Below are 13,961 nucleotides of genomic sequence, written 5' to 3'. Positions count from 1 at the left end.
CCTTGGCGTTCTGATTCTTTCCGGATTTTAGGCTCTAAAAGCGGTGCAATTTTTTTGCACCCTTTCAGACCCTAAAACCTGGAAAAAAAATCATGCTGCCAGGGAGATCTGCAGCAGCCCAGCAATCACTCACCTCCCTGGCCCTAGCGCTGCAGTTAAGCCTCCATCCTCCGGGTGGCGCTGCAACTCTACAGTGAGATTGCTGGCTGTCGTCATGGCGACAGCCAACGATTTCACCAGCAGGAAGTAGAGCCCCGGAGGAGAGGAAGAAGAATGCTAGCCGACGTCGGGATCCCCGGGAGGTGTGCAGAAACGCTCCCGCATTGCTCTGCATTCAGCCTCCGGTGGATACCCCGAGCAGAGGTCGGGATCAACGCTCTTAGCTGCGGTTTTCCACCCCGACCCTAGATCGGGATAACCGCCAAGGAGGTTAAGCAGCAACTGTTCTACAATTCAGTCTTAAAGTGGATCTGAACTATTGCAGGACACAAGGAAAACACAGAAAAATCCAACTTGTGTGTATTTAGAGAGAAGAGCCTGTCTAATGCCCCCCCTCATCTTCAAGTAATCACAAGTGTAATTTGAACTCACCTATGTAAACACAGGAGGTTAACCCTTTCTCTGCTTCCATAAAACCAGGAAGTAGACGCACAGCAGATTTTTTTGCAGGAGTTCTGAAAGCTATAACAAGGAAACTTTTCTTTGAGGCCCTGTTCACAGTGGTCAGTTGCGTTGCAGAATAATTGTGCAAGCCAACTCGCTGCCTATTCAATTCTATGGGGCTGTTCACAGTACTGCATTGTAAATGCTCACATAATTCTTACTCACTGCATGCAGGCTTTGTATTAACGTATATGGGCCTGACTCATCAAGCTGCGCTGCTGCTAATCCACGCTTTACATAGTAGTGCTACATAGGCACATGCCTCCCCTAGTTACGCGCATTGCTTCCTTAGCAACGCGCATAACTCTCAATGTGGGCGGTCCTGTGGAGTATCGCTTCACTAACAGCCACTACAATGACAATTAACATATTAATTGACATAGTAGCGGCTGTTAGTGAAGTGTCGCGGTAGTGATACTTCACAGGACCGCCCGCATTGAAAGTTATAAGCACAGCTTGATGAATCAGGCCCTAATGTCCAGTCTCCACTGCAGTTCACAGTCATAACACGTGCGTCATGCAACTGACCACTGCGGACCTAGCCTTTAGGTTATCATGCTGTTGCTTATGATTTGGATTAGAGAGGAAGTTCTGAGTTCAGGTGCGTACACACCTTTGATAGATGTTGCCCGTCGGTCATTGGGACCCAATCCCCTTGGGCGACATCGCTGGGCCGGGCTGCAAAGACATGAGTCAGCTGTGTAGCTGATGATGCATATTGTTGTTATGCAGAGGGATGGTGGTGAGGCACATGCGTGACGTGCGGCGGGCAGGGGAGCGGTGTGGACAAAGGAATCAGCCATCACTGTTAGTAGGTTGATCCATTGGGCAGATCATTAGCGTGCCGGGGGAGGGGGGGGGGGGGGGGGGGGGAGTACACACACCTGATTATCAGGTCGTTATGCAGTCATCAGCCAACTCAGCCGACTTTAGTCAAGCATGTGTACAAGGCTATAGGAGGGGAAAAAACATGTGTCATCAATTCAACAGCTTCCAATCAGCTGTATTCATTTCCATAGCCGGTCGGAATGTCATTGGCTCTGCAGGTGTCATTACAGTTCTCAGTAGCACTGCTTTTCTTTTCAACCTAATGAATGGACTGGTTACAAGGTCAGGTTTTGTTTCCTTTTTCATGTAAAGCATACCTAAGGTAACCTGTGTAAACACACTGAGAAGCAGCCTGCCAGAGCTAACCGATTAGCTTCACTGCTGCCACTGGATGACATTTATAGTGAACTGTACTACAGCCTTGACCTACCCGCTAAGGTAACGCGCTCCAGGCCTTTATGGCAGAAGTCATTTTCTATCAAATCAAGTGCTAAGAGAAAGAATCATGAGAAACTGGCCTCAGTGTGAATGAATACATACCGGTTTCAGTCTGCACCATATTGAACGAAAATGATCGAATTAAGCACATAAAAGCCAATCGGAAGTTCCTATTTCAGCGATCACACAAAATATGCTGAAGAGAGCAGGAATTTATAAGCACAAGTTCCTCTAAATGCATGACCTCCAATCCAAACACACGTATTGTGCACACACATGCGTACACATAGGCAGACTTGGTCAACAAAGTTCCCTGGAACAGCAGGGATACTCATGTCAAGGACAGTCGCGACTGGCGAACAGTCCCTGTGTAGTGACCTCGGGGGTACTTCCAGGTCAACGAGGTCCATTAGTAGTGCGCAGACCCTGGCCTGGCGCTCTGCATAAAGTAATGCGGAAAGCACTCTGTGGTGATATATTGGGGTGCTGATGCTGTTAAGGATAATACAGTAATATATTTTCATTTTTCCATTTTTATGTCTGCTGTGTACTACTGTATCATATGGGATTGTATGTCAGCCAGTCTTTTGGAAGGTGTCACCGGGATAATGTCTGTATGTAGATTAAATTTGCATTGAAGGCAGAGATCAAGGGAACTGCCATTGTCTTCATTGAATAGACCAGTCACCTTCAATAGGCAAAGGAACCTGGACAGTAATTAGGAACAGTCTACCTAGCCTCTAATTAGGAGATGGCTATTCAGGCCAATACTGTCAACAATGTGTTTGTCACCTGTAACGTGGACTAGGGAAGTCTTTTCATGTATGTACTAAAATACACTTTAACCTGGGGGAAATTGGAGGTTAAGGAAGTCTTTTGTTGTGTGTGGGCTATAGTACATTTTTCACATGTGGATGTTAGATCTCTGGAAAGCAAATTATGTCTGAGGATGTAAAAACCGGGGACAGATACCTGAAATCAGTCCTCTTCTGACGGTAGCTGCAGCTGAACTCCCAGCCCAAGCTAAGGGGCTCCTGGTCAAGCCAGAGCTGTGTCCGTCCACAAAAGTCCAAGGTTCTTCTATCTGGATCCCTGTACTTTGGTAAGCAAATCGCTTGGTGTGCATCTTTGTAAACTCTTAATTTTGTAACCTTTTATTTTGTTTTTTGTAATCTTTTGTATATATCCTGTTCTGCATTGTTCCACTTTTTTCCTGGAATATTAAATTATTATTTAATAAGCTTGACTTCTGCTGTACTAAACTAACACTCATAGCCTAGAGGAGACTGCAGTGTAGCTGTGTATAACTCCATGCCTAATTGTATGCTTGAGCAACACTACCATATGAAATTGTAATTGCATTGTGTGTATGGGGCACTTCTGCGCTCGACAGCCGAGTGGGAAGTCTAACAGTATTGTTCGGAACGACTGTTAGTGGTTTTGCTTCACTACAGTGTAAGATTGCAACTGTGTGTGTGTGTGTGTGTGTGCGTGGCGTTCTCGTATTCGGCCTAAGCGCAAAGCTGACCCAAATACAAAAACGCAGATTGCGTATTGAGCACTCGACAGCTGAGTGAACGTGTCTAGCAAACCGCTAGTGGTGGCAGTAAGGAGCTTTTGAGGGGTTCCAGCCTTGTTTGTAGCTCGAATAAGGCTGCTCCCCGCTTGATCTGGTCAAACCCGCAGTCGGGAACCGTATACGCAGGCGTGCCGCGGGCCTTTTCCTGACACACTCCCAGCTGCAGGTGTGTGATCAAGGACACACTCCCCCAGGCCAACACCTGCGCACTGCTGACGGACCTTGCTGACCCGGAACTAGCCCCAAGGTCACTACAGAGGGACTGTTCGCCAGCGAACAGTTCTAGCCATCACTACCCCAAGGTTCCTTGAGGACAATGCAGAGATTCCTTAACATTTTTACTTCCGGTGAGACTGGCCTCAGTTGGAGAGGTAAAAACGGTACCTCACTGGGTCATCTATTAAAAAAAATGGCTAAATTAGGGGTCACTATAATAAGGAGCAAAACTAATTATAAACAGTATGTTAGTGAGGCTGAAGCAGTATAATTAAGAGCCTAATTATAGGGGAGCATTGTAATTGTGGGAGTTATAATTAGAAACACTAACACTGGCTACTGCAATAGTGAGTACTACAGAGAATGGACATGGAATGGGGGCTACACAAGTAGGCTGTCACTGCCTGTCAGCTGCTTTCCTGCACCGGCCAGGTGCTTGTTAGCACTCTGTAGATGTGGTGGACAGGCGGTCCCCATGAAGTTACATCTGAGCGAGGGCACAGACGTGCTTAGACGTGTCCCGGTACTCTGTTGCCGGGTAACTTCACTGCATGTCATGCACTGACACTCATGTTGTTACAAATGCTGCCATTTGGCTGCATTTTAATTGCACCCAAATGGAGCTCGTAAGCTGGAGATAGGACTCTGAACTGCTTGGAAAGTGCGCAGTTCAGCCTCCCGTCTGAAAGAGGCCTGACTGCGCTGTAGGCTGCAGTCTTCTCAAGCTGGCCACTAACGGTCCAATTTCTAGCAAAAAATCGTTCGAGCGATCAGAAATTCTGATCGGATTGGTTGTAAATAAACTCCATTGGTGGACACAATCGATTATGAACGAGTGAACAAAATGTCGAACGAAAATTTGGATTTTCTTGGTGGCTGTGATAGATAGGAAGCAATGATTGGTTAGTTGATGGTGTAGTGAACGATTTTTCGTCCGATCAGAATTTCTGATCGCTCGAACGATTTTTTGCTAGAAATTGGACCGTTAGTGGCCAGCTTCAGGCAGACTGCACCAGCCCCTTTCCAATCTGAGTGATGATTATGCAATCCAGTCAACAGAACAGCCACACCTACAGGGCCTGAAATCAGACTCACAGCAGCTTCTGGTCACATGATCAAGATTTCAAAGCAGGATTTTAGAAGAAGGCGTTTTAACACACATACATGTATGGGCTGATTACTACGTTTTAGATGGTGTTTTTAGATCTGTGTCAGGAGATGGGTATTAATGCAAGAGATAAGAGCATCAGAGACATCCCCTATGCAAGCTGCACATAGAGAGATATATGCAGTCTGAAAATAGCAATGCAGTGCTTAGAGATAGGAACTGGATATTATGCAAGATGAACTATATTTTATAGGATGGCAGCTTCCACACTGGCTGAATGTGACTGGAGAAAGGGAGAGGGAGGGATTAAGTTTTCTACACAGATGGCATTACCTTTGGGACAAAGATATGTTGGATATCTAATAAGGTACTGGAAGACAGGTTTTTGACTTACTTTTGACTGTAGTTCAGCTTTAAAGGACCTCTGTCGCGAAAATCTTAAAATTTAAAATACATGTAAACACATACAAATACGAATCATGTTTATCCCAGAGTAAAATGAGCCATAAATTACTTTTCTCCTATGTTGTTGTCACTTACAGTAGTTAGAAATCTGACAGAACTGACAGGTTTTGGGCTAGTCCATCTCTCCATAGGGGATTCTCATCTTGGCCTTGATTCTTTATAAAGACACTCCTTGAAGATTTATTTAAAAAAAAAAAAAAAAAAAAAAAAAAAAAAAAAAAAAATGCTGGTCAGCCTTCCTGCACACTTTTTTTGCAATTCGCTAATTGCTTTCGAAAATAAAGAAAACCCTGAGAAACCCTCATGAGGAGATGAGCAAGTCCAAAATAACTGTTGGTTATGTCAGATTTCTACTACTTGATGTTAGTGACAGCATCATAGGAGAACAGTAATTTATGGCTCATTTAACTCTGGAAGAAACATACTACTTACCAGTATCTGTATAGGTTTACATACTGTACATTTTACATTTTTAAGATTTTCGCGACAGTGGTCCTTTAAGTCTCTGCCTAGAAAATGCCTTATTAACCGTGTTTACAGTAAAGAAAAATCTTTTTCTCTTCTAATAAGAGTGGAAATGTTATTTATATGTGATTATAAATACAGATTTTATTTTCTCTCCTTTTTACGTTAAAACCGCCGCCTTGTTTGGCTGTTGCCCTGGACCCCCATACAGCACCTTTGCAGTTGCTCCACAGTTGGACCTCCTGTGTATGTGCTTCTGCTATCCACTCATAGGCCTCGATTCTCAAAGCATTCCCGCATGCGGAAATGCTGAAAACAGCTCACTTTACCGACCACATAGCAAAATCTGTATTCATAAAGGCCTTTTCCGCATGAGAAGCCGACATTCCTGAGAAGAGCGATAAATCACCGCCTTGCGCGGTGATTATCTTAACAAATGTCAATTCATAAAGATTAGAGGAAGCGGTATGCAGACGGGGATTACCGCTACCTCTGATGTGGCGAGAAGCATGCGGAATACATTGCAGCGAATGGGACAGACCTCCACAGCAGCAGAGAGAACATCGCACGGAGGGACTCGGCCAGCTTCTCCTGTTTCCGCATGCCTACCGACAGCCTAACGCTAGCCTACAGCGGAAGATCTCCGCACTCCTATCACAACTAGAAACATTTTTATGAATGACCACCAAGAAGGCTGAAATACCAACAGCGGTGTTTCCCCGCACGGATTTACCTTACCGACAGCACTTTTATGAATCGAGGCCATAGTTTCATTCATTTAGTTAGTTAAAGTGAACCTCCAGACTAAAAATCAACTCAGCAGCACTGAAAAGGCTTGGTGTTTTTTTTTTAACAGCTTCACAGCATCAGAACTTTGTTTTCCTTATCCAAGTCTCATTTTTTGTTGTACAAAAGCTAAGCTCCGCCCCATCAAAGAAAACTGCCCGGGCATTTTTCCCCTGATGCTGTGCAAAGCATGATGGGATTTCTGATGATGTTGTTCTCATTGCCTAGCAACTGGGAGGGGTGATCAGGACACAGGACAGTTGGAACTATCTCATGCTCCCTGTCTCCGCCTTTCAACCAAAAAGATGGCTGCCCCCATGAAATCACAAACATTTGCCTGTTCTTGAAACCAACTTCTACGCTTAATTTTTTTCAGCGTTTTTATAAATTGTAATGAATACATTTTTTTCCTCTGTAAAAGTTTTCATGCTGTTGCTAATCTTTTACAGCAGAGAGGAAAATCTGAGTTTAATTCCTACAATTGTAAATTCCTCCTGTCGGATGCAAAGCACGTGTGAGGCAGCCACAAGAGCGCACTCAGTAGCAGTGTTAGGGAGACTTGCCCAAGGAACCCCTTACTGAATAGGTGCTGGCTTACTGAACAGGAAGAGCAGAGATATGAACCCAGGTCTCCTGTGTCAGAGACAGATCCCTTAACCAGTACACTATCCAGACACTTAAAGGGAACACTTTAAGCAGCCTTCCTCAATATGTGTGCAAGTATATGCCCAAACAAAGGGGACTTGTACGGACATAATAGGGGTGCACTTGACAAACTGTTTTCAATAAAGGGGTGAATACTCTTGTATTGAGAAGCCGTGACCTAAGCTATTCCTCTCAATCCTATCTTTCACCCCCAACCTTGGGTCTGGCACTCACCATTTATTATTAAACATTTATTTCTAAAGCAGCTCCATATTATGCAGTGCTGCGCATTAAATTAGGAGTGGGGTGTACATTACTAGCTTGATATGAGCAATGGCTGAAATGCTTGCTAGACACTCCCTCTGACCACACTGAACAAGGAACCACTAACAGCAGCTCCATATTTATAAAGTTTGGCATTCTCGTGATTCAGGTAGCCAAGTCTTCAACTTATTTAAATAAGGCTCAGCTGCAGCTCAAGTTTCTAGATTTTAGTAGCTAAATCAAGTAACTTCCTTCCCTACGTTGTAGCATGAATAATTTATCCATGTTACATCATTAACTTTTCAGTTATCCGAGCACCAGTGTCCACAGTCGCTGCCTTAATTCTTCTGAATGAATTCATTCGATGGTTTCTTGGGGCCAGTGTGGCTGGGAAGTGGTTAAAGGCGTTTGTGTGGGCCGGCGTTCGGGACTGTGACTCTGCTATATTCTAGAATAGGAGGGATAGCTGAACCAGAGTAGGAAAATAGCTGGGTATCCCATGGGCATTTTATAATGAAGCTTTGCAGACCAGCATCAGCCGTACAAACACGCTGAGCCAGCAGGTTTAGACTGGAGGGAGTGAGAGGAGAAATGGAGAAACATGAGTAAGGTAAAGCGTACATGTGATGGGAAAAGACAAGCAGACCGGAGAACAGGGGAAGAGGGCTCACCACACTGGTGCTAATAAAATAAATGACCGTGAAACAAGAAACTTTATTACTACAGAGACATCATGAGGGCATGTGTATTCTCTGTACTCTCTGTTAAAGACACATTAAACAGAAGTACTGTATATGCAAATCCCACAGGGCTTAGGAAGAAGTACTCTGCTAACCACTATTTGAACCCAAAAATAGCACTTAATATTGCCCAATGCCATCACAGAAAAATTAACTAGTATACATTTTACCCCTTCTAGGATACAAATGCAACATTACAGTGTTTGGTAGATTCAACAGAGTACATAACACCCATACATTCTCATCTTCAATCAGGAGTTTCAACGTGGAAAAGGAGTAAAGGGTGCAGGAGCCCTTGAGGAAAAAATGGTGCCGCCATAGACACCCATTATTAAAGCCACGATTTGCGGCAAAGAAGGGAAATTTGGGTGTCCAGAGGCACCTGATAAAATTGCGGGTCCTGAGCTTCCCGATGTGCAAATTGCAGCATTATATAGCGGTTCTGCAGCGGGGGAGTAGGTTAAGGATAGGAGGGGGGGTGGTTAAGTGTTAGGCATAGGTAGAGGAAGGGTGATAGACACTGAAATGGGGGGGGGGGGGGGCGGTTAAGGGGCATCGGTAGAGGGAGGTCTTAGAGTAAGGCATCGGGTAAAGAGTAAGGTTAGGTTAAACACAAAGTAAAATATCGGCAAAGATTACCAATATTTTACTACTGGAAATACGTGGTAGAATATTGGTAATTTTACCCATATTCTACAAGAAGCAATCCCCTGTGTCCTTTTTTCCAGGGCTGTGGAGTCTGAGTTGGAGTCGCAGGAGTTGGAGCAATTTTGGCTACCTGGAGGCGCAGTTGGAGTCGGTGGATTCATAAACTGAGTTGAAGTTGGAGTCGGATGATTTTTGGACCAACTTCACAGCCCTGCTTTTTTCCAGGCACCTTTCTTACATGAATGGGTTTTAACTGCCACATAACTGTTCTCAGGCACTTGCCTTGCATGTCTGTGAAGCTGAGAAGTGTCTAATGAGGTCACATCTTTTCCCAAACTTACTTGGCTGATGTAGCAATACTACATCATGAAAGGCTTAAATATTTGAAGCAAGAAAGGTGTTTAAAATTATAATACAGGTGTGTCTAAATACTTGTGACAAATTTTGGTCCTACTATAGTGTGATTCCAAACTTTCTACTATACTATAACATTCTTCCATTGGCATTCAGATGCTCCACAGGTAAACGAGTTCTAACATTTGAAAGACTTTCAAATTACAGTGGAGTCTTCCATTCAAATACGTGTAAAGGAAGAATTTGCTCCAATTCTTAATGATTGAATGGACTGCAATGGAATGCAACCCTTTCTTCTGCCTCTTCATACTGGCAAATTATGTCCGCGGACCTTCTTGGTCACTGGGCCATCCCACTTGCAGCAAGAATTTCAGTCAGCCAGTAGGCCACGCTGCAGGAGATATTGTGAGGATGTTTCTTCACAGTGTAGCACTCCAGACTTAGGGCTATGGAGTCTGTACAAAAAGCATCCGACTCCTCAGTTTATGAAACCACCGACTCCATGTACCCAAAATTGCTCCAACTGCTAAACTCCGACTCCTTAGTCTAATACTTACCAGGGCTGTGGAGTTGGTACAAAAATCATCCGACGACTCAGGTTATGAAACCTCCGACTCCAGGAACCCAAAATGGCTCAGACTCCTCGACTCCAATTCCACAGCCCTGACTCCAGCATAGAACTCTGGTAACAACATTTTGGGAGGGTATGTGGTTTGTGAAGATTTATGGGGTGAGGTGGGAACTACAAAAAATAAAACAAAAAGGTAAGAATCATACTATAGTAGCGCCCAAATGTTTAATCTGCACTCCTGGAGCATGATAAATACACTACTACTTGCAAAACCATATGGATGAAACCATTTGGGGGCAAAGAGATTAGAAGAGTATCTAATAAAAGTGCATTTCATTTCATTTCTATAAGAAGTGGATATCAATTAGAATGTAGCACCAGTTTACTAGGAACTATAAAAAAATAATAATATTAGTTCCTCATACCTAAGCAATGTCTCAGCCGTCACATGCAGCCTCACAGTTACATGACAGGACAGGTCACTGTGCCCTGCAAGATCGGCACTATCCTATCCAGAAATAGTCCACAATGGTAGAAACTGAAGTAAGCATTCCTACAACCTGACTGGCTGCGATAAGAACGCTCCGGCATTACAGCCCATAAACTGCTGAAGTTACATTTCACTTAAATGGAGGTTTCTTCAATTGGACCTGAACTCTTGCGCAGGACAGAAGGAAAACAGAGAGTAATGCACCCTGCGTGTTTTCAGCGAGAAGAGCTTGCCTAATTTCCCCTCATCTTCAATTAATCACAAGTGTAATTTGATCTCTCAGCTAGGCAGTCCTTGGCAGACACAGCTAATATGTTAAAAAAGCATGTTAAAGTGGACCTGAACTCTTGCACAGGACAGAAGGAAAACATCTAGAAATGCACTCTGCATGCGTTTAGAGAATTTAGCCTGTCCAATTCCCCCTCATCTGTGACTACCATCTTTCCCCTTATTTTCAGGGGATGTCTTATATTTCTATTAGGAAGAGTCTCTCAGCAGAACATTTCCTGTTCCTTTGTACTGTAATGTTCATGGATTTGAAAGTATGCTACTGACTGTACTGATCAGGCACCTGCCCTGTCATGCCTGCACACAGCTGATAACCTTGCTGTGTGCTGGGATGACAGGATCAGTGCCCGATTGGCACTGTACCACTGTGTCACTGCTTACTGGCTGCGTCTTCCTCCTCTAACTTCCGCTAGGGCTTATTTTTGGGGTAGGGCTTATATTTCAAGCACGCTCAAAATTCCAGCAAGGGCTTATTTTCAGGGTAGGTCTTATTTTCAACGAAAGAGGGTAAGCACAAGTTGTAATTTGATCCCTCAGATCAGGAATTTCCTCTGCAACAGCAAAGATCAACAATATTTCTGCTTCCATGAAAGCAGGAAGTAGATACACATCCTGCAATAAATCTGAAGTTTTTCCTTAAATCTTATGTTGCATCTGTTTTGAATGCAAGTTGTGTAATCTGTCTGTGTGTGGGCTCTGCACATTTATGCAGCCAGTCAATTTGGGGGCATCCTGCGTTATTTGTATTGCACATGCTCAGTAATGTTTGTTTTTCTTTTAAATGTAACGCATCGTTCCATCACTGTGCAACGAAAACGGTGCACCAAGAGACGCATAAAGAAAACGTCCAAGTTAAAGTCTACATGCGTTGCGTTAGGGCCACGTTGTGCGACCTTAACGTTGTACTGATACGCAACGTCCTACTGTGAGAGAGGCCTACAGGTTATTATGCTGTGCTTATGTTTTAGTAAAAAAAAAAAAAAAAAAAAAAAAAAAAAAACAGAGCACCAGGTAGACACTAGTACATTGGACCACAAAGATCAGCACACGCCATTAAATGCAAATCTTCTTGCTCTTTTATTATTGTTTTAAACAGTGTTTGGATATCAATTGCAATACAAGAGCAAGAAGATTTGCATTTAATAGAGTGTGCTGATCTTTGTAGTTCAATGTGCTTATCTTTTAGAGCAGAGAGGAAGTTCTGAGTTCAAGTCCGCTTTCAGTGCAGTACAAGAAGGAATGTGACAATGCATAATACAGAGCAACCAGAGCTGCCAATCAAACAGCCCGGACCCAATTCTGCAGCATGCGAGAGCCAATGACAGCCCCCATCACACAGATATTTACCTCAATGACAGATTCAGAATGAAGGGTAGATGGACTAGTAAAAAGATTCAATCAGTCCTAAATCCAACTACAGTGCATTACTGATGACTCCCAAAGACATCCGAGAGCTCTTTTGTTGTGTATTAGTAATAAACCCTCCTCCACTGCTACAATCTGTATAATGTGTAAACAGCACATCAGCTGTAATGTCTCTACATTTCTAAAAGAGGCCATACACTGATCAATTCGTCTCTGATCTGAATCTGATCAGAGTGGGATCAAATCCACCCATACACAGCACACAGATGTTCAATAGATTTCACCATTGTACCGTTCAATATATGGGTCGTCGGTCTACTGGCATGTCCAATCGTTCAATTTAAATTGTTGCTACAAACTGATCAAAAATACAATAGATGCAGATAACCAGAAAATTCGATCACACTGATTGAATTTGCTAGTAAAAATAGATACAAGTATGACTTGCTTTAGTGAAGGCTTAAAGGGCCAGTTCAGAAAGACTGCTCCTGGCAATAGACCCCAACATTTAATGTTAGGGATCCATCGTGTTGTAACAGACGAATGGAAGCCTTCATCTCATATTGCTTACTGTCACTTGTTCAAGCGTCGTGGTCAATCAAGACATGTGCAGGGCTGTGGAGTCGTAGTGGAGTTGGAGACGTTTTGGGTACCTGGAGTCAGAGGTTTCATAAAACTGAGGAGTCGGATGATTTTTGTACCAGCTTCACAGCCCTGGGAAGTACTGGACTAAGGACTCAGAGTTGGAGAAAATGTGGGTACCTGGAGTCAGTCGGTGGTTTCATAAACGCTTCCATTCGGTTCCTTTATATTGCAACCAGGAGGTGCTTACTCCCAGCAACTGCACAAGTCTGAAAGAGGCTTGTAAGAAATGATGACCACAAATACCGCAGCATCTGAAAGCTCATGCCTAAATTCTAGAAGGTGGTAGTGAAAATGAGGAGAAGCAAGGCCAGCTTTCTGCCGCATGTGCACAACTAGGCCAGACAGGCCCTGACGATGGAAGGGCTGTTCTCAGTGAAACAGGTGAGAGGCTTGGAACACAAACGTGCTCTTTTATTTGGATGGATTAAAGGAGGTGAGATGTTATAAACGTTCGCTTATTTCTTTTTACTAGTTACTTGTAAAATCAGTAACCTTTAGGTAAAATATTACACCACATTCTCGAGGAGATAGCTTAAACCAGAAAACGTCTGGCCCTGCTATTCAAGCAACAGGTGGACTGAAGACTGCCAGCCACGTGTTTGTTACCTCACGCTCCACTCACATTTATTGATTTAGGTATGGTCTCATGTACAGGAAATGCATGGACCGTTCTGTGCGGCCAGTTGCAATGTATCAACATCAATGTAAAACTAGTGAAAATGTATGGAATTCAAAAAACAAAGAAATTGAAGAACCATGAAAAAAGCCATTGTCCAAACCCTTCTATAAGGCTTTGTTCACATCTAAAATCAAAAATCGCTGACAGCCACGTTGATTCCCCCACCCCCCTTTCCCCCGGCGCTTACCTGCGCGCTACAATTTTCTGTAAATCGCTTTTCAAAGTGCTTTTGCAGAGAGATTTCTTTTTACACTTCCTGACTCAAATCAGGAAGTTAACTCTTTGACCCGGAAAATAATACAATGTATTTATTCTTAAAAGAGCCCGCTGCAACAGCGATTTTGTGAGTTTTTTCCTATACCTTCCATTGTAGCAAAATCCCCCCAAAATGGTACAGGCAGCGCTTTGGTCAGCGGAAAGCTGACAAAATGCGCAGATATGAACAGTCCCATAAGGATTCATTGCACAAGCACTTTTAAGGCGATTTACAAAATCGCCGGCACTTTAAAAATAGCAAAAACGCCCTAGGTGTGAACAAGCCCTCAAGGGCTACTTACCTAGCTGATCCTCTGCTGTTTGGGCTATCTAGGAGTCGCTGGCGATTCCAAAAGCGCTGGTCTATTGAAAGCCAATTGCAGTGATTCCTCAAGAGCAATTGTGATTTGCCACAATTGCAATCACGGTGCTTGTATCATTTCCGGAGCAATTTCATTCAGGGAATTCA

General features: G+C 43.6%; 1 protein-coding gene across 10 annotated transcripts in view; it reads right to left on the bottom strand.

The window, feature by feature from the left end:
- AAK1 (AP2 associated kinase 1) overlaps positions 1-13,961 on the bottom strand; it is a 187,129-nt gene that overhangs the window by 156,755 nt on the left and 16,413 nt on the right. The gene's annotated exons all lie outside the window — the stretch shown is intronic.

This window comes from Hyperolius riggenbachi, chromosome 3, assembly GCF_040937935.1.
Source record: "Hyperolius riggenbachi isolate aHypRig1 chromosome 3, aHypRig1.pri, whole genome shotgun sequence".
NCBI lineage: Eukaryota > Metazoa > Chordata > Amphibia > Anura > Hyperoliidae > Hyperolius > Hyperolius riggenbachi.
Note: the sequence above shows the minus strand (reverse complement) of the source record. Positions and strands in the feature narration are given on the sequence as shown.